Source organism: Arachis stenosperma, chromosome 5 (assembly GCF_014773155.1).
Source record: "Arachis stenosperma cultivar V10309 chromosome 5, arast.V10309.gnm1.PFL2, whole genome shotgun sequence".
NCBI lineage: Eukaryota > Viridiplantae > Streptophyta > Magnoliopsida > Fabales > Fabaceae > Arachis > Arachis stenosperma.
In genome coordinates this window covers 57352189-57374726 of record NC_080381.1, presented here as the reverse complement: position 1 = coordinate 57374726, position 22538 = coordinate 57352189, and the positions used below count along the sequence as shown (strand labels likewise).

At 38.5% G+C, this 22538-nt stretch overlaps 1 non-coding gene across 1 annotated transcript; it reads right to left on the bottom strand.

Moving 5' to 3' along the window:
• Nucleotides 1–22115: 22115 nt before the first annotated feature.
• LOC130984085 (small nucleolar RNA R71) lies at nucleotides 22116–22223 on the bottom strand. The gene has a single exon (XR_009088042.1). It is a non-coding gene; the product is annotated as a small nucleolar RNA R71 (small nucleolar RNA).
• Nucleotides 22224–22538: the final 315 nt, after the last annotated feature.

Here is a 22538-nt window from a genome sequence, read left to right as displayed (position 1 = left end):
AGGGAGTACTTGAAATTAATGCTCTGAATGCCATATTGGCTCAGAACAAAATGTTGACTCAGCAAATCAATATGATTTCTCAGAGTCTGAATGGATTGCAAAATGCATCCAACAGTACTAAAGAAGCATCTTCTGAAGAAGAAGCTTATGATCCTGAGAACCCTGCAATGGCAGAGGTGAATTACATGGGTGAAGCCAATGGAAACACCTATAATCCCTCATGGAGAAATCATCCAAATTTCTCATTGAAGGATCAACAAAAGCCTCAACAAGGCTTTAATAATGGTGGAAGAAACAGGTTTAGCAATAGCAAGCCTTTTTCAACATTCTCTCAGCAACAGACAGAGAAGTTTGAGCAGAGCCCCTCTTGCTTAGCAAACATAGTCTCTGATCTATCTAAGGCCACTCTAAGTTTCATGAATGAAACAAGGTCCTTCATTAGAAATTTGGAGGCACAAGTGGGACAGCTGAGTAAAAGAGTCACTGAAACTCCTCCTAGTACTCTCCCAAGCAATACAGAAGAGAATCCAAAAAGATAATGCAAGGCCATAACCTTACATAGTGTGGCCAAATGCATAGAGGAGGATGAGGATGTGAATCCCAGTGAGGAAGACCTCATGGGACATCCTCTAGACAAAAAGGATTTCCCATTTGAGGAACCTATGGAATCTGAGGCTCATCTAGAGACCATAGAGATTCCGTTGAACCTACTTCAGCCATTCATGAGCTCTGATGAATATTGGTGCACTAAAATTACACTCACACTATGTAATTCCGCATTACTAACCAGCAAGTGCACTGGGTCGTCCAAGTAATACCTTACGTGAGTAAGGGTTGAATCCCACGAAGATTGTTGGCTTGAAGCAAGCTATGGTTATCTTATTATTCTTAGTCAGGATACCAATAGGGTTCTTTAGTTTTAATTGTAAAAAGTGAAAGTGCATAAAATAAGTAATTGTTACTCAGTAATGGAGTATATGTTGGGGTTTTGGAGATGCTTTGTCTTCTGAATCCCTCTAACATAATGCTTTCTCACTTTCAAACATGCAAGGCTCCTTCCATGGCAAGCTGTATGTAAGGCATCACCGTTGTCAATGGCTACTTCCCATCCTCTCAGTGAAAATGGTCCAAATGCTCTGTCACAGCACGGCTAATCATCTGTCGGTTCTCGATCATGTCAGAATAGGATCCATTGATCCTTTTGCGTCTGTCACTATGCCCAACACTCGCGAGTTTGAAGCTCGTCATAGTCATCCAATCCTTTAATCCTACTCGGAATACCACAGACAAGGTTTAGACTTTCCCGATTCACAAGAATGCTGCCAATGGATTCTAGCTTATACCACAAAGATTCTGATTAAGGAATCTAAGAGATACTCATTCAATCTAATGTAGAATGGAGGTGTTTGTCAGGCACACGTTCATGGGTTGAGAATGGTGATGAGTGTCACGGATCATCACATCCATCATAGTTAAGTACAAATTAGCATCTTAGATAGAAGCAAGCGTGTTTGAATGAAAAACAGAAATCATTGCATTAATTCATCGAGACGCTGCAGAGCTCCTCACCCCCAACAATGGAGTTTAGAGACTCATGCCGTCAAAAAGTACAAAGTTCAGATCTAAAATGTCATGAGGTACAAAATAAGTCTCTAAAAGTTGTTTAAATACTAAACTAGTAACCTAGGTTTATAGAAAATGAGTAAACCAAGATGGATAGTGCAGAAATCCACTTCTGGGGCCCACTTGGTGTGTGCTGAGACTGAGACTTAAGCTTCTCACGTGCCTGGGCTGTTTCTGGAGTTAAACATCAGGTTGTAACCTGTTTCTGGCGTTTAACTCCAACTTGCAACCTATTTCTGGCGTTCAACGCCAGAATGCAACATGGAACTGGTGTTAAACGCCAGTTTATGTCGTTTATCTTCGAGCAAAGCATGAATTATTATATATTGCTGGAAAGCCCTGGATGTCTACTTTCCAACCCAATTGAGAGCGCGCCAATTGGACTCTTGTGGCTCCAAAAAATCCATTCCGAGTGCAGGGAGGTCAGAATCTAACAGCATCAACAGTCCTTTTTCAGCCTGAATAAGATTTTTGCTCAGCTCCCTCAATTTCAGCCAGAAAATACCTGAAATCACAGAAAAACACACAAACTCATAGTAAAGTCTAGAAATCTAAATTTTGCTTAAAAACTAATAAAAATATACTAAAAGGTAGCTAGAACCTACTAAAAACTACCTAAAAACAATGCCAAAAAGCGTATAAATTATCCGCTCATCACAACAGCAAACTTAAATTGTTGCCTGTCCCCAAGAAACTGAAAATCAAATAGGATAAAAAAACGAGAATATACTATAAATTCCAAAATATCAATGAAGCTTAGTTCTAATTAGATGAGCGGGACTAGTAGCTTTTTGCTTCTGAACAATTTTGGCATCTCACTTTATCCTTTGAAGTTTAGAATGATTGGCATCTATAGGCACTCAGAATTTAGATAGTGTTATTGATTCTCCTAGTTTAGTGTGTTGATTCTTGAACACAGCTACTTTATGAGTCATGGAATTATTCATAGCCTTAAGACTTAGACGCTAGACACTAATAATCATGTAATAAAGACACAAACATAGACAAACATGAGGCTCAAAAAACCGAAAAACAGAAAAATAAGAGATAGGAGATTAAGGAATGAGTCCACCTTAGTAAGGGTAGCGTCTTCTTCTTGAAGAACCAAAGGTGCTCTTGAGCTCCTCTATGTCTCTTCCTTGCCTATGTTTCTTGATCCCTAGTGATTTTGGTGCTCCTATCCTTAGTTGCTTCCAATAATTATGTGGAGAAAAATGTATCCCCTGAGATATCTAATGGATTTCTTGATGAGGGAATTCCTCATGCTCTTGTTGAGGTCCATGAGTGGGCTCTCTTGATGTGCAGTCAAATGCTCTACTACTAAGCTATGGACCCTCGAGATGAGTCTCTCCATCTCCCGTGACTCAGAGGTGGAAGCTTTTGTCTTTCCTTTCCTTTTTCTAGAAGTGTCTCCGGCCTTAGGTGCCATAAATGGTTATGGAAAAACAAAAAGCTATGCTTTTACCACACCAAACTTTGAATGTTGCTCGCCCTCGAGAAAAAGAAGAAAGAATAGAAGAAGAAGATATGGAGAAGAGGGAGAGAGGTGTGGGTTTCGGCCAAGGGGGAGAAGAGAGGGTAGTTGGGGATCCTGTGGGGTCCACAGATCCTGAGGTGATCCTGTGGGGTCCACAGATCCTGAGGTGATTATGTGGGGTTCACAGATCTTGAGGTGTCAAGGATTTCTCATCCCTGCATCTTTTAGGAGTGTAAAACGCCCTCTGTATGCAATCCTGGCGTTTAACGCCAGACTATAGCTTGTTTCTGGCGTTAAACGCCCAAATGTAGCCTGTTTCTGGTGTTTAACGCCAGCCTGATGCTTGTTGCTGGCGTTAAATGCTATCTTGGTGCTTGTTTCTGGCGTTAAATGCCAGACAGATGCACGTTTCTGGCGTTTAAATGCCAGACAGCTCTTCCTCCAGGGTGTGCTTTTTCTTCTACTGTTTTTGATTCTATTTTTAATTTTTCCAATATTTTTATGACTCCACATGATCATAAACCTAATAAAAACATGAGAGAACAATAGAAATATAGATAAATAAAGATTGGGTTGCCTCCCAATAAGCACTTCTTTAATGTCTTTAGCTGGACTATTACTGAGCTTTAATCCAGTCTCAGTCTTGAGCTTTCTTGCTCAACATTGCCTTCAAGATAATGCTTGACTCTTTGCCCATTAACAATGAACTTTTTGTCAGAGTCAGTACCATGAAGCTCTGCAAACCATGGTGCTTCCTGAATGGCAAAAAGTTTCTCATCTGGAAAGGTTTCAAAGATCTCAGTAATAGGGAGGGACGTCCCTTCTACTGGTTCTATTCAGGACAGGTGATCTGCTACTTGGTTCTCTGTCCCTTTTCTGTCTCTTATTTCTATATCAAACTCTTGTAGAAGCAACACCCATCTTATGAGCCTGGGTTTTGAATCCTGTTTTGTGAGTAGATATTTAAGAGCAGCATGGTCAGTGTACACAATCACTTTTGATCCTACTAAATAGGATCTGAACTTGTCAATGGCATAAACCACTGCAAGCAATTATTTTTTGTGGTTGTGTAGTTCTTCTAAGCATCATTTAGAACACAGCTGGCATAACAAATGACGTGCAGAAGCTTGTCATGCCTTTGTTCCAACATTGCCCCAATGGCATGGTCACTGGAATCACACATTAGTTCAAATAGTAATGTCCAGTCTGGTGCAGAGATGATTGGTGCTGTGACCAGTTTAGCTTTCAGAGTCTCAAACGCCTGCAAACACTCCTTATCAAAGATAAATGGTGTGTCAGCAGCTAGCAGATTACTCAAAGGTTTGGCAATTTTTGAAAAATCTTTTATAAACCTCCTATAGAATCCTGCATGCCCCAGAAAGCTTCTGATTGCCTTAACATTAGCAGGTGGTGGTAATTTTTCAATTACCTCTACCTTAGCTTGATCCACCTCTATTCCCTTGTTCGAAATTTTATATCCAAGGATAATTCCTTTAGTCACCATAAAGTGACATTTTTCCCAGTTTAAAACCAGGTAAGTCTCTTGGCACCTCCTTAGAACAAGTGCTAGATGGTCAAGACAGGAGTTGAATGAGTCTCCAAATACTGAAAAGTCATCCATGAAGACTTCCATAAATTTTTCCACCATATCAGAGAAAATAGAAAGCATGCACATTTGAAAGGTTGCAGGTGCATTGCACAGACTAAATGGCATCCTTCTGTATGCAAATACTCCGGATGGACATGTGAATGCTATTTTCTCTTGATCCTGGGGGTTTACTGCAATTTGATTATAGCCTGAATATCCATCCAGGAAGTAGTAATATTCATGACCTGCTAGCCTTTCTAGCATCTGGTCTATGAATGGTAAAGGAAAATGATCCTTTCTGGTAGCTGTATTGAGCCTTCTATAATCAATGCACATACGCCACCCTGTAATTGTTCTTGTAGGAACCAGTTCATTTTTTTCATTATGAACCACTGTCATGCCACCCTTTATAGGGACAACTTGAACATGGCTTACCCAGGGGCTATCAGAAATAGGATAAATAATCCCAGCCTCTAGTAATTTAGTGACCTCTTTCTGCACCACCTCCTTCATGGCTGGATTCAGCCGCCTCTGTGGTTGAACCACTGGCTTAGCGTCACCCTCCAATAGGATCTTGTGCATGCATCTGGCTGGGCTAATGCCCTTAAGATCACTGATGGACCACCGAAGAGCTGTCTTGTGTGTCTTCAGCACTTGAATTAGTGCTTCCTCTTCCTGTGGCTCTAAGGTAGAGCTTATGATTACAGGAAAGTTTCACCTTCTCCCAGAAATGCATATTTCAGGGATGGTGGTAATGGTTTGAGCTCGGGTTTGGGAGGTTTCTCCTCTTCCAGAAGGATTTTCAGAGGTTCTATTATTCTCTCTGGTTCCTCCAGATCGGGCTGAGCATCTTTAAAGATATCCTCTAGCTCTGATTCGAGACTCTCAGTCATATTGACCTCTTTTACCAGAGAATCAATAATATCAATGCTCATGCAGTCATTTGGGGTGTCTGGATGCTGCATAGCTTTGACAACATTCAACTTAAACTCGTCCTCATTGACTCTCAGGGTTACTTCCCCTTTTTGGACGTCAATGAGGGTTCATCCAGTTGCTAGGAAAGGTCTTCCTAGAATGAGAGTTGCACTTATGTGCTCCTCTATTTCCAGCACCACAAAATCAGTGGGAAAAGCAAATGGCCAAACCTTGACAATCATGTCTTCAATCACGCCTGATGGGTATTTAATGGAGCCATCAGCAAGTTGGAGACATATCTGGGTTGGTTTGACTTCTTCAGTCAAACCAAGCTTTCTGATAGTAGATGTAGGTATTAGGTTGATACTTGCCCCAAGATCACATAAAGCTTGCTTGGTACAAGTACCCTCTAGTGTGCATGGTATCGTAAAGCTTCCGGGATCTTTAAGCTTCTCAAGTAAGCTTTTCAGAATGACTGCACTGCATTCTTCAGTGAGGTAAACTTTTTTAGTTTCCCTCCAATCCTTCTTATGACTTAAGATCTCTTTCATGAACTTAGCATAAGAGGGTATTTGCTCAAGTGCCTCTGTAAACAGAATCTTTATTTCAAGAGTCCTGAGATAGTCTGCAAAGCGGGCAAATTACTTATCCTATTCCACTTGGCGGAGTTTCTGAGGATAAGACATTTTGGCTTTGTATTCCTTAACCTTAGTTGCTGTAGGTTTATTGCCTACAGATGTGGGTTGAGAAGCCTTTTTAGAGGGGTTGCTATCAACATTTGTATGTGTCTGATTCCCCACTTGGGTTTGAATGCCATGGGTGGAAGCTGGAGTGGCATTAGACGCCAATTCCTTACCTATTTCTAGCGTCTAAACGCCAGAACTGTGCTTCCTTTGGGCGTTCAACGCCAATTTCTTGCCTGTTTCTGGCGTTGAACGCCAAGACTGAGCATGGGTTTGGCGTTCAGCGCCAGCCCTCCACCTCTTTTCTGGCGTTTGAGCGCCAGAATTATTCCTCTCTAGGCTCTGATTGTCCTCAGAGGGATTTTGGGTAGCAGTTTGTTCATTTCTTGGCTTTCTGCTGCCTTGAAATGAGGTATTTAATATTTTCCCACTTCTTAATTGAACTGCTTGGCACTCTTCTGTTATTTGTTTTGACAATTGCTGTTCTGTTTGTTTCAACTGCACTTCTATATTCATATTAGCCATTCTTGTTTTTTGTAATATCTCCTTGAATTCGGCTAGCTGTTTTGTTAGAAAATCTAATTGCTTATTAAATTCAGTAACTTGTTCTGCAGGACAGAGTTCAACAGTTACTGTTTTAGCCTCTTCTTTCATGGAAGGTTCACTGCTTAGATACAGATGCTGATTTCTGGCAACTGTATCAATGAGCTCTTGAGCTTCTTCAATTGTCTTTCTCATGTGTATAGATCCACCAGATGAGTAGTCTAGAGAGATCTGAGCTTTCTCTGCAAGCCCATAATAAAAGATGTCTAACTGCACCCACTCTGAAAACATTTCAGAGGGGCATTTTCTTAGCATCTCTCTGTATCTCTCCCAGGCATCATAAAGGGATTCATTATCTCCTTGTTTGAAGCCTTGGATGCTCAGCCTTAGCTGATCATCCGTTTTGGAGGAAAATAGTGATTCAAAAATTTTTCTGACAGCTGTTTCCATGTCTTTATGCTGTCCTTAGGTTGGTTATTTAACCACCTCTTAGCTTGGTCCTTTACAACAAATGGAAACAGTAACAATCTGTAGACATCCTGATCTACTTCCTTATCATGTACTGTGTTAGCAATTTATAAAAACTGTGCCAAAAACTCTGTAGGTTCTTCCTGTGGAAGACCGGAATACTGGCAACTTTGTTGCACTATGATAAAGAGCTGAGGATTCAACTCAAAATTACTGACTCCGATGCAGGGTATACAGATACTACTCCCATATGAAGTAGTAGTGGGGTTAGCATATGACCCCAGAGTCCTTCTGGAATGTTCATTTCCACTTAGGTCCATGATGGATAAAGGGAGATGATGTGAATTTATTTTATTTATTTTATTATATAAAAAAAATTATTTTTGAAATAATAAAATAAAGTAAAATAAAAACTAAAATAAAAATAAAAAAAAGAGATTTGAAATTATTTTATGAGGATTTTCGAAAAAGTGAGGAGAGAGAAAGTGGTTAGGATATTTTTGAAAAAGATATGATTTTAAATTTTTTTTTAAAAGGATAAGATTCAAAAAATTTTGAAATTGAAATCTGAATTTTTTATGAGAGGTTTTGAAAAAATTGTTTAAAAATAGTTAGAAAGAAAAATATTTTTTTTGATTTTTGAATTTTATTATGAAAGAGAAAAACACACAAAAGACACAAGACTTAAAATTTTTAAATCCAATGCTCCTTGTTTTCGAAAATTTTGGAGGGAAAACACCAAGGCACACCAAACTTAAAAATTTTAAGATCAAAACACAAAGAAGACTCAAGAACACCTTGAAGACTCACAAGAACACCAAGAACAAAAGAAAGAACACCAAACTTAAAATTTTTAGAAAACCCAATTAAAATTTTCGAAAATTAAAGAAAAATTAACAAGAGAACACCAAACTTAAAGTTTGGCACAAGATTTAATCAAAGAAAAATTATTTTTAAAAAGATTTTAAAAAGGAAAACTCAAAGGGGCAACTATTCCCAAGAAAATAGACACATTCAACAAATGCAAGGATTGAACAGATAAAAACTATTTTTTTTAAAACTAATATTGTGAAAAATGCACAAGAAAAACAAGAAAAGACACAAAATAAGACAAACCAAAGATCAAACAAGAAAAATTGACAAGAACAATTTGAAGATCAAGGAAGAACAAAGAACATGCAATTCGAAAATTTGAAAGACAAAGAAAAGCATGCAATTGACACCAAACTTAAAACATGACACTAAACTCACACAAAAGACTTCAAGAAAAAATAAAAACTAATAAAGAAAAATAATATTTTTGAAAAAAAAATTTTTTTTAAAAGGAATAATAGAAGATGCAATCCTTGTGACTCTAAACAAAAAAGAGACAATTTTTTCCTAATCTATGTAACAAGATAAACCGTTAGTTGTTCAAACTCGAACAATCCCCGGCAACGGCGCCAAAAACTTGGTGCACGAAAATTACACTCACACTATGTAATTCCGCACAACTAACCAGCAAGTGCACTGGGTCGTCCAAGTAATACCTTACGTGAGTAAGGGTTGAATCCCACGGAGATTGTTGGCTTGAAGCAAGCTATGGTTATCTTATACCAATAGGGTTCTTTAGTTTTAATTGTAAAAAGTGAAAGTGCATAAAATAAGTAATTGTTACTCAGTAATGGAGAATATGTTGGGGTTTTGGAGATGCTTTGTCTTCTGAATCCCTGTAACATAATGCTTTCTCACTTTCAAACATGCAAGGCTCCTTCCATGGCAAGCTGTATGTAGGGAATCACTGTTGTCAATGGCTACTTCCCATCCTCTAAGTGAAAATGGTCCAAATGCTCTGTCACAGCACGGCTAATCATCTGTCGGTTCTCGATCATGTCGGAATAAGATCCATTGATCCGTTTACGTTTGTCACTATGCCCAACACTCGCGAGTTTGAAGCTCGTCACTGTCATCCAATCCCTGAATCCTACTCGGAATACCATAGACAAGGTTTAGACTTTCTGGATTCTCAAAGATGCTGCCAATGGATTCTAGCTTATACCACGAAGATTCTGATTAAGGAATCTAAGAGATAGTCATTCAATCTAATGTAGAACGAAAGTATTTGTCAGGCACACGTTCATGGGTTGAGAATGGTGATGAGTATCACGGATCATCACATCCATCACTGTTAAGTACGAATAAGCATCTTAGATAGAAGCAAGCGTGTTTGAATGGAAAACAGAAATCATTGCATTAATTCATCGAGACGTTGCAGAGCTCCTTACCCCCAACAATGGAGTTTAGAGACTCATGCCATCAAAAAGTACAAAGTTCAGATCTAAAATGTCATGAGGTACAAAATAAGTCTCTAAAAGTTGTTTAAATACTAAACTAGTAACCTAGGTTTACAAAAAATGAGTAAACCAAGATGGATAGTGCAGAAATCCACTTCTGGGGCCTACTTGGTGTGTGCTGGGGCTGAGACTTAAGCTTCTCACGTGCCTGGGCTGTTTCTGGAGTTAAACGTCAGGTTGTAACCTGTTTCTAGCGTTTAACTCCAACTTGCAACCTGTTTCTGGCGTTCAACACCAGAATGCAACATGGAACTGGCGTTAAACGCCAGTTTACGTCATTTATCTTCGAGCAAAGTATGTACTATTATATATTGCTGGAAAGCCCTGGATATCTAATTTTCAACCCAATTGAGAGCGCGCCAATTGGACTTCTGTAGCTCCAAAAAATACATTCCGAGTGTAGGGAGGTCAGAATCTAACAGCATTAGCAGTCCTTTTTCAGCCTGAATCAGATTTTTGCTCAGCTCCCTCAATTTTAGCCGGAAAATACCTGAAATCACAGAAAAACACAAAAACTCATAGTAAAGTCCAAAAATATGAATTTTGCCTAAAAACTAATAAAAATATACTAAAAAGTAGCTAGAACCAACTAAAAACTACCTAAAAACAATGCCAAAAAGCGTATAAATTATCCGCTCATCAAATATTCTTCGTCTGAGGAGGATGAAGATATCACTGAAGAGCAAGTTGCTAAATAACTTGGAGCAATCATGAAGCTAAATGCCAAGTTATTTGATAATGAAACTTGGGAGGATGAACCTCCATTGCTCATTAATGAACTGAATGACTTTGTTAGGCAGACATTACCTCAAAAGAAAGAGGATCCTGGTAAATTCTTAATTCCCTGTACCATAGGCACCATGACCTTTGAGAAGGATCTGTGTGACCTGGGGTCAGGCATAAACTTAATGCTACTCTCTGAAATGGAAAAACTAGGAATCTTTGAGGTACAGGCTGCCAAATTCTCATTAGAGATGGCAGACAAATCCATGAAAAAAGCTTATGGACAGGTAGAGGACGTGCTAGTAAAGGTCAAAGGCCTTTACATCCCTGCTGATTTCATAATCCTAGACACTGGGAAGGATGAGGATGAATCCATCATCCTTGGAAGACCCTTCCTAGCCACAGCAAAAGTTGTGATTGATGTGGACAGAGGGAAGTTGATCCTTCAACTGAATAAGGACTACCTTGTGTTTAAAACTCAAGGATCTCCCTCTGTAACCATGGAGAGGAAGCAAGAAAAGCTTCTCTCAATAAGAGTCAAACAAAGCCTCCACAGTCAAACTCTAAGTTTAGTGTTAGGATGCCACAACTAAACTCTAAGTTTGGTGTTGAACCCCCACATTCAAACTCTAAGTTTGGTGTTGGGAGGTCCCAACAATGCTCTAAACGTCTGTGAAGCTCCATGAGAGCTCACTGTCAAGCTATTGACATTAAAGAAGCACTTATTAGGAGGTAACCCAATTTTATTTTTTTCTCTATTATTTTTCTTTTTTAGGTTGATGATTATGTGGAGTCACAAAAATAATTGCAAAAAAATCTAAGAAAAATCAAAAATAGCATTGAAAATAGCACACCCTGGAGGAGAAAATTACTGGTGTTTAAACGCCAGTAAGGGTAGCAGAATGGGCATTTAACGCCCAGTCTGGCACCTTTCTGGACGTTATATGCCAGAAAAAAGCTACAATCTAGTGTTAAACACCAGAAACAGGTTGCATCCTGGCGTTTAACGCCAGGAAAGAAATAAAAGCTAGCGTTTAATGCCAGAAACAAGCAGCAGTCTGGCGTTAAACGCCAGGATTGCACACCAAGGGCGTTTACACGCCTAATAGGAATAGGGATGATAAATTCTTGACCCCTCAGGATCTATGGACCCCACAGGATCCCTACCTACCCCACCTCTCTCTCTCCGTCTCATATATCTCTATAACACTCTAACCAAAACAACACTCACCAATCAAATTCTATTCTCTTCCCTATATTCTCTTCAGCAATCACCTCTATACCTCTTCCCCAAAAACCCCACCTACACTAGAAAATGCACGCCCTTACACTAGAAGGGTCAACTTTGATCAAAGGTTGGACCAAGTCCTCATGGACATATGTGTGGAAGGAGCTCAATGGAAAAGAGACTCAAGAGGCAATCCGGTTCAATTAAGAAGACCAGACCTTAAGCCTGTGGCTAGAGGATGGTTGGAGTTCATCCAACGCTCCATTATTCCTATTAGCAAACGATCTGAAGTGACTGTGGATCGGGTCATCATGATCCATAGTATCATGATTGGGGAGAAAGTGGAAGTTCATGAGATCATACCTCTAGAACTCTACAAGGTGGCTGACAAGTCATCCATCTTGGCAAGGTTAGCCTTTCCTCATCTCATTTGTCATCTATGCAATTTAGCTGGGATTGACATAGAAGGAGACATCCTCATTGAAGAGGACAAGCCTATCACTAAGAAGAGGATGGAGCAAATAAGAGAGCCCATTCATGGACCTCAACAAGAGCATAAGGAAGATCCTCATCAAGAAATCCCTGAGATGCCTCAAGGGATACATTTTTCTCCACACAACTATTGGGAGCAACTCAACACCTCTTTGGAAGGCTTGAGTTACAACATGGACCAACTAAGGGTGAAGCACCAAAAGCACTCCATCATTCTCCATGAGATTAGAGAAGATCAAAGAGCTATGAGGGAGGAGCAACAAAGGCAAGGAATAGACATAGAGGAGCTCAAGAGCACCATTGGATCTTCAAGAGGAAGACACCACCCTCACTAAGGTGGACTCATTCCTTAATCTCCTTGTCTATTTATTTTTCTGTTTTCGATTTTAAGCTTTATGTTTGTCTATGTTTGTGTCTTCACTACATGATCATTAGTGTCTAGTGTCTATGTCTTAAAGCTATGAATAATTCCATGAATCCTTCACCTTTCTTAAATAAAAAATGTGCTTAATTACAAAAGAACAAGAAGTACTTGGATTTCAAATTTTATCTTGAAATTAGTTTAATTATTTTGATGTGGTGGCAATACTTTTTGTTTTTTGAATGAATGCTTGAACAGTGCATATTTTTTATAGTGAAGTTTATGAATATTAAAATTGTTGGCACTTGAAAGAATGATAAACAAAGAGAAATGTTATTGATAATCTGAAAAATCATGAAATTGATTCTTGAAGTAAGAAAAAGCAGTGAAAAGGAAAAAGCTTGCGAAAAAAAAAAGGTGGAAAAAAAAAAGAAAAAGCAAGCAGAAAAAGCTAATAGCCCTTTAAACAAAAAGGCAAGGGTAAAGAGGATCCAAGGCTTTGAGCATTAATGGATAGGAGGGCCCAAGGAATAAAATCCAGGCCTAAGCGGCTAAATCAAGCGATCCCTAACCATGTGCTTGTGTCATGAAGGTCCAAGTGAAAAGCTTGAGACTGAGTGGTTAAAGTCGTGATCCAAAGCAAAAGAGTGTACTTAAGAACTCTGGATACCTCTAACTGGGGACTTTAGCAAAGCTAAGTCACAATCTGAAAAGGTTCACCCAGTTATGTGTCTGTGGCATTTATGTATCCAGTGGTAATACTGGAAAATAAAGTGCTTAGAGCCACGGCCAAGACTCATAAAGTAGCTGTGTTCAAGAATCAACATACTAAACTAGGAGAATCAATAACACTATCTGAAATTCTGAGTTCCTATAGATGCCAATCATTCTGATTTTCAAAGGATAAAGTGAGATGCCGAAACTGTTTAGAGGCAAAAAGCTACTAGCCCTGCTCATCTAATTGGGACGAAGTTTCATTGATATTGTGAGATTCATTTTATATTCTCTACTTTTTATCCTATTTTGTTTTCAGTTGCTTGGGGACAAGCAACAATTTAAGTTTGGTGTTGTGATGAGTGGATAATTTATACGCTTTTTTGGCATTATTTTTATATAGTTTTTAGTATATTTTATTCAGTTTTTAGTATATTTTTATTAGTTTTTAAGTAAAATTCACATTTCTGGACTTTACTATGAGTTTGTGTATTTTTTCGTGATTTCAGATATTTTCTGGCTGAAATTGAGGGACCTGAGCAAAAATCTGATTCAGAGGCTGACAAAGGACTGCTGATGCTGTTGGATTCTGACCTCCCTGCACTCGAAATGAATTTTTTGGAGCTACAGAAACCCAAATAGCGCATTCTCAATTGCGTTGGAAAGTAGACATCCCGAGATTTCCATCAATATATAATAGTCCATACTTTGTGCGAGTTTAGATGACACAAACTTGCGTTTAACGCCAGCTTTATGTCATATTTTGGCGTTAAACGCCAGAAACAAGTTGCAAGCTAGAGTCAAACACCAAAAACAAGTTACAAACAGGCGTTTAACTCCAAGGAAGACCTCTACAAGTGAAAGCTTCAATGCTCAGCCCAAGCACACACCAAGTGGGCCCGGAAGTGGATTTCTGCATTATTTACTTATTTCTGTAACTCTAGTAACTAGTTTAGTATAAATAGAACTTTTTACTATTGTACTGACATCTTTGGACGAGCTTTTGGAACATCTTTGATTAGTTTTATACTATCTTAGACTTTTATGGGGGCTGGCCATTTGGCCATGCCTAGACCATTATCACTTATGTATTTTCAACGGTGGAGTTTCTACACACCATAGATTAAGGTGTGGAGCTCTGCTATTCCTCGAGTATTAATGCAAAGTACTATTGTTCTTCATTTCAATTCATGCATATTCTTATTCCAAGATATTCATTCGCATTTCAACCTGATGAATGTGATGATTCGTGACACTCATCACCATTCTCACTTATGAATGCGTACCTGACAAACACTTCCGTTCTACCTGCGAAAGCTAGAGTGTGTATCTCTTGGATTCCTGGTCCATGACGCATGGTTGCCTCTCCTGACAACAGAGCCTTCCATTTTGTGAGATCAAAGTCTTCATGGTATAAGCTAGAATCCATTGGCAGCATTCTTGAGATCCGGAAAGTTTAAATCTTGTCTGTGGTATTCCTAGTAGGATCCGGGAGGGGATGTCTGTGACGAGCTTTAAACTTGCTACTGTAGGGCATGGTGACAGACGTAAAAGGATATTAAATCCTATTCCTACACAATCGAGAACCAACAACTGATTAGCCATGCGGGAAACCGTAGAGGACCATTTTCACTAAGAGGACGGGAAGTAGCCATTGACAACGGTGACGCCCAACATACAGCTTGCCATGGAAAGGAGTATGAAGGATTGGATGAAGGCAGTAGGAAAGCAGAGATTCAGAAAGAACAATGCATCCCCATACACTTATCTGAAATTCCCACCAATGAATTACATAAGTATTTCTATCTTTATTTTATGTTTATTTATCTTTTAATTATCAAAACTCCATAACCATTTGAATCCGCCTGACTGAGATTTACAAGGTGACCATAGCTTGCTTCAAGCCGACAATCTCCGTGGGATCGACCCTTACTCACGTAAGGTTTATTACTTGGACGATCCAGTGCACTTTCTGGTTAGTTGTGTAAAGTTGTGAAAAAGAGTGATATTACAATTGTGCGTACCAAGTTGTTGGCGCCATTGAGATCACAATTTCGTGCATCAATATGCTTCCATGCTAAAAGAAACAATGGATTGGTGCATGTGTACCATGAGCATGGAGTCTCTATACCAATTATTTAAAAGAAGCACCATTTAGAAAAAACAAGGAGGTGGTGCTTGAAGTCCCTACTCATCTAGTCTAACTATGAACAGGATCAACCTTTAGGGCCATGCCTCCTACCCCAAATCCCACCCCATTTGTCAACAAATTTGAACCTATCGAAAATGCAATTCCTAGGAACAACTCATCCCCACCCAAATTCCGACCTCAACCATTTCTAACCCAATTTCCATGCCTGTCACCTCTACTCCACTCAACCCAACTACTAATCCTATTCGAATACCCACTCCAACCATTGATAAATCACAATTTTATGGTTTATTTTTGACAGAAATAAGTGGATTTTATCAACTCAATTAACACTTATGCTTATAGCTTGCATGAATTTATGATTTCTTCCTAGTTGTGCTTTATAGTTCAAAACATGCTTCCTAGGCTTTAAAAATACTAATTTTTAATTATTTATGATTACCATTCGATGCCGTGATACGTTTGTTAAGTGATTTCAAGGTCTATAGAGCAAAAATGGCTTAGAGGATGGAATGGAAGTATGAAAAAGTGGAAGGAACTTGAAGAATTAAAGTTTTGAGAATCTCGTGCTCGCGCATACGCTTGGCTTACATGTACGTGTGTCCTGTGCAAACGTTTGACTGGCGTGTATGCGTGGCTCACACGTACGTGTGACATGTAGCGCATGATTTCTTGAAAATTGCACGTGCCAGCGATTTCTGGACCTCTCTTGGGCCAAATTCAAGCCAATTCTGAATGCAAAAAGGCCAAAAAGTTGAAGGGAGAATGAAGGCAACCAAGCATACACACATTCACTTAATTTTTAGCTAGTTTTTGTTCATAGGTTTCTAAAGAGAGAAACTCTTTCTTCTCTCTAGGGTTTTAGTGCACTTTAATTACATTTTGTCACAATTACTCATTTGGATCTTGTTAGACTTCTATTTTGTTGCTTTAGTTGTAGTTTATATAGCTTAATTCTTGGAACCTTTTAACTATTCTCTCTTATTTTGTTGGTTTATGAAGCTTGATAATTTTGAATTTCTATTAATGGATTGAAGTTTTTATGGTTTATATATGTTAATTGAGTTGTGATTATTGCCAATTAGTAGTGGGTAGACTTAAATGTGCTTAATTTTCTCAATTATATGATACTCTTTTTACTTTCTCACTAAGTGTTTGATAGAATGTTTACTTTGAAAATGGAGTAGATTTTCCTTCTTGGCTTTGGGGTTGAGTATTGGAAACTCTTGAATTGTCAAATTTAATATTGATTGGTGATTGAGGATTGCTAATTGACTTGAATTCTACTAAAGTTAATCTTTCATTAGGATTTGATTATGACTTGTGGACTAAAGTCAATTTTTCTCACTTGACTTTCCTTTAATTGTTAGAGGATAACTAAGTGAGAGAAAAATACACTTGCCATCACAATTGATAATGATAATGAGGATAGGAACTCCAAATCTCAACCCTAGCCAAGGCTTTTTATATTAATTGATTATCATCCCTTTTTTTAGCTTTGATTTCTTAGTTCTTCTAGTTAAATTTCACATTCATTAGTTATATGCTTTTGTTAATGCTATCATTTCATTGCATACTTGTTAGTTAGTTAGCGCCTTGATTGGTAATTCTAGTTGTCCCCTTTTAATTGTTACTTGTTCATTGCCTTTATTTTCTTGTCAATTTACTTTTTCTGCAAGCAATTTAAAAATCTCCTAAACTTTCATAACTAATGATGTGCATTCAATTGCAAGTCCTAGGAAAGACGACCCAGGATTCTACTCCTGGTAATTAATTTGACTGTTGTGACATTCTTATAAACTTTGACTGGGAATCACCTGTCGGTTTAGGCTATACTTGTGACATTTGAGTTGAAAATCCTTTAGAATTTTCTAAGCTGGCATTTATCCCACGTCAACCACCAATACAATCCCTATTGCCAAATCTACACCAATACTAGTACCTAATTCATAACCCGACAGAGTGTTTCAATCCAAAGTTAGCTCCAAGAACAAACCAATGCCCAATGAGAAAGTGGTAAAGAAGAAGGGAGTTGCATCAAAGAAATATATGAAGAAAGGGAGTATTAGGACAAAAATGGATAAGAGATATATAACAAGATCATTAGCTAAAGGGTATGTGACAAGAAATCTAACGAGAAAGAAGGGAAAACCACTTGAGATAGTTGTGTTATCATATTTTGATTCTTCGGACAGTTACAAATGTGCAAATGATAGTGCTTATAAGCCTAGTGTTGAAGAAAGTTCAAGTGAAAAGGAGGTTTTCAACAAGATATTAATGGCTAAAAGAAGGAGCTTAAGAAAAAATATGTACGAAGAGATAAGCTAAGTAAATTGAAGAGGGAAATACTTCAAGTTGATTATGGTTTGGTGTCTAAGGATGAAGATTCGGTTAATGATGATAAGTTATTTTTTGGAGCTATTGCAGACCCTAATCCTAATATTGGGGTTTATGATGCTCATGATGAATACTATGATGATTAAATGGGGTGGATTCTTAGCATTTAGAGAAAATAAAGACACCTCTTAACTTAGAGGATGAACTAGATGAGGTTGATGATGATGAAGCATTCTCTATTTTTAGAGATGGTGCACAATTAGGGAACTATGCCTTGAGATGGGGATGAAGCTTAACACAAAATAAGAGTTGGAGAATTATGCCTATTGTGTCAAAAAACAAAGACTCTCAATAGGTATTAATCTAGATCTTCTAAAGTTGCTTTTCTTTTCTTTTTATATCTCAATTAACATTTTGCTATAACTTTTAATAGGTTGCATCAATTGTTGTGCTGCCACAGGCAAGGTGATGAGCGGATAATTTGTATACTTTTTGGCATTGTTTTTAGTATGTTTTTGATATGATATAGTTAGTTTTTAGTATATTTTTATTAGTTTTTAATTAAAATTCACTTTTCTGGACTTTACTATGAGTTTGTGTGTTTTTCTGTGATTTCAGGTATTTTCTGGCTGAAATTGAGGGACCTGAGCAAAAATCTGATTCTGAGACCAAAAAGGACTGCAGATGCTGTTGGATTCTGACCTCCCTGCATTCGAAGCGGATTTTCTGGAGCTACAGAAGCCCAATTGGCGCGCTCTCAACGGCGTTGGAAAGTAGACATCCTGGGCTTTCCAGCAATATATAATAGTCCATACTTTGCCCAAGATTTGATGGCCCAAACCGGCGTTCAAAGTCACCTCAAGGAATCCCAGCGTTAAACGCTGGAACTGGCACCCAAATGGGAGTTAAACGCCCAAACTGGCACCAAAGCTGGCGTTTAACTCCAAGAAGAGTCTCTACACGAAATTGCTTCATTGCTCAGCCCAAGCACACACCAAGTGGGCCCGGAAGAGAATTTTTATGTCATTTACTCATTTCTGTACACCCTAGGCTACTAGTTTCTTATAAGTAGGACCTTTTACTATTGTATAGAAATCTTTTGATCACTTTTAGATCTCTAGATCATCTTTGGACATTTTAGTTCTTAGATCATTGGGAGGCTGGCCATTCGGCCATGCCTAGACCTTATGCTTATGTATTTTCAACGGTGGAGTTTCTACACACCATAGATTAAGGTGTGGAGCTCTGCTGTACCTCGAGTATTAATGCAATTACTATTGTTCTTTCATTCAAATTCCGCTTGTTCTTTATCCAAGATATCACTTGTTCTTCAACATGATGAAGGTGATGATTGACGCCCATCACCATTCTCACTCATGAACAAAGTGACTGACAACCACTCTTGTTCTACAAGCATTTGAGGCTTGGTGAATATCTCTTGGATTCCTGATTGCACGATGCATGGTTGATCGCCTGACAACCGAGTGCTCGCCTGACAAACGAGCCAACCATTCCGTGAGATCAGAGTCTTCGTGGTATAGGCAAGAACTGATGGCAGCATTCAAGAGAATCCGGAAGGTCTAACCTTGTCTGTGGTATTCTGAGTAGGATTCAATGATTGAATGACTGTGACGTGCTTCAAACCTGTAACCTACTGGGCGTTAGTGACAGACGCAAAAGAGTTATTCTATTCCGCTAGGGGAGGGAACCACACCGGTGATTGGCAGCACTGTGACAGAGTGTGTGCATTAGCTTTCACTGCGAGGATGGGAGGTAGCTGCTGACAACAGTGAGACCCTATACGAGCTTGCCATGGAAAGGAGTAAGAAGGGTTGGATGAAGACAGTAGGAAAGCAGAGAGACGGAAGGGAAGGCATCTTCATGCGCTTATCTGAAGTTCCTACCAATGAATTACATAAGTATCACTATCTTTATCTTTTATGTTATTTTCGTTCATCACCATATATATCTGAGTTTGCCTGACTAAGATTTACAAGATGACCATAGCTTGCTTCAATACTAACAATCTCCGTGGGATCGACCCTTACTCACGTAAGGTTTATTACTTGGACGACCCAGTGCACTTGCTGGTTAGTTGTGCGAAGTTGTGTAATGCCATGGTATTGGGCTACCAAGTTTTTGGAGCCATTACCAGGGATTATGAGAGTTGTGAAAAAGTATAGTTCACAATTTCGCGCACCAAGTTTTTGGCGCCGTTGCCGGGGATTGTTCTAGTTTTGAGCAAGCCTTTGGTAACATCAGTGCCAAGATCCGGCAACAACATCAAATTTTTGGTGTTATTGCCCGGGATTGTTCAGGCTGGACAACTGACGGTTCATCTTGTTGCTTAGATTAGGTATTTTTTTTCGAAATTCTTGAAGATGAATTCTAGAGTTTCATGATGATTTGTTGAAATCTGGCTGGCTGAGAAGCCATGTCTAATCTCATTGGACCGAGGTTTCAACTTATCACCACAAGAGCTTGTTGATTTCTTATCAATCTTGCTTTTGGAGCAGTGATTTGCTAAGGCTTGGCTGGCCTCTGGCCATGTCTAGTGTTTTGGACCGAAGCTTTCTTTGAGAGCTTGGCTGGCTGTGAAGCCATGTCTAATTCCTGGACCGGAGTCTTAGACTAGCATTGCACTGATTCCTGGAATTCTCATTAAGAATTTTGATATCTTTTTCCACTTAATTTTCGAAAAACACAAAAAAATTTACAAAATCATAAAATCCAAAAATATTTCTTGTTAGAGTCTAGTGTCTCATCCTAAGTTTGGTGTCAATTGCATGCATTCATATGTCTTAGTGATCTTCAAGATGTTCTTGATGATTCACTTGCTCTGATCTTTGAATTCTATTGACTTGAGTATTTTGTGTGTCTCATATGCATTTTCAGTTCATTAGTGTCAGTAGTATACAAACTGCTAAGTTTGGTGTCTTGCATGCATTGTTACTTGATTCTTGTTGCATTTTAATTATTAAAAAATACAAAAATATTTTTAATTTGTGTATTTTCAAGTCAATGATACAAGGGATTGAAGATTCAGAACACACTGCAGAGGAATTATACAGAAAAAGCTGAGCATTCAAAAATGCCCAGTGAAGAAGGCAGACTGGCGTTTAAACGCCAGCCAGGGCACCTGGTTGGGCGTTTAACGCCCAAAGAGGTAGCATTTTGGGCGTTAAACGCCAGAATGTATACCATTCTGGGCGTTTAACGCCAGGATGGTGCTAGGGGGAAGATTTTGTTTTCAAATCAATTTTTTTCAAGTTTTTCAAAATCAAATCTTTTTCAAATCAAATCTTTTCAATCAAATGTTTTCAAAATCAATTTCTTTCCTTTTTCTAAGATACTTACTAACAATTAATGATTTGATTGAACATCTCAAATTTGTTGCCTTTTCTGTTGAGAAAGGTTTTAATGTTTAAATCATATCTTTTCTTGTTAGGCAAGTCATTAATTTTTAAAATCATATCTTTTCAAATTGTTTTCAAATCATATCTCTTAAAAATGTTTTCAAATCATATCTTCTCAATCATATCTTCTTAAAACCATAACTTTTCAATCAAATATTTTCAATCATATCTTTTTCAAATTAGTTTTCAATCAAATCTTTTTAGTTTCTAATTTCAAAATCTTTTTCAAAAATCACTTGATTTCTCTTCCACTTTCAATTTTCGAAAATTATCAATCAAATTTTCAAAATGTTTTCAAAATCTTTTAATTGAATTTTCGAAAATCCTCTTCCCTCCTTCTCACATCCTTCTATTTACGGAGTACCACTCCTTCTAAATGCACAATTCGAACCTTATCTAATTAAAGTTCGAATTCTTCTTCTCCTTCTTCTTTCCATTTCTCTTTTCCTCTGACATTTCAAGGAATCTCTATACTGTGACATAGAGGATTCCAAATTTTCTTTTTCTCTTCTCTTTCATATGAGCAGGAGCAGAGACAAAGACATTCTTGTTGAAGCTGATCCTGAACCCGAAAGGACCTTGAAGAGAAAGCTAAGAGAAGCCAAAGCACAACTCTCTTTAGAGGACCTGACCGAATTCTTCAAAGAAGAAGAACCCATGGCAGCCGAAAACAACAACAATGCCAACAATGCAAGGAAGGTGCTGGGTGACTTTACTGCACCTACTCCCGACTTCTATGGGAGAAGCATCTCTATCCCTGCCATTGGAGCAAACAACTTTGAGCTTAAGCCTCAATTAGTTTCTCTAATGCAACAGAATTGCAAGTTCCATGGACTTCCAATGGAAGATCCTCATCAGTTTTTAGCTGAATTCTTGCAAATCTGTGACACAGTCAAGACTAATGGGGTAGACCCTGAAGTCTATAGACTGAGGCTATTCCCTTTTGCTGTAAGAGACAGAGCTAGAATATGGTTGGATTCTCAACCTAAAGAAAGCCTGGACTCATGGGAAAAGCTAGTCAATGCCTTCTTGGCAAAGTTCTTTCCACCTCAAAGATGGAGCAAGCTTAGAGTGGAAGTCCAAACCTTCAGACAGAAGGATGGAGAATCCCTCTATGAAGCTTGGGAAAGATACAAACAATTAATCAGAAGATGTCCTTCAGACATGCTTTCTGAATGGAGCATCATAGGTATTTTCTATGATGGTCTCTCTGAACTATCTAAGATGTCCTTGGATAGCTCTGCTGGAGGATCTCTTCATCAGAAGAAGACGCCTGCAGAAGCTCAAGAATTGATTGAAATAGTTGCAAATAACCAATTCATGTACACTTCTAAAAGGAATCCTGTGAACAATGGGACTAGTCAGAAGAAAGGAGTTCTTGAGATTGACACTCTGAATGCCATATTGGCTCAGAACAAGATATTGACTCAACAAGTCAATTTGATTTCTCAAAGTCTGTCTGGAATGCAAAATGCACCAAACAGT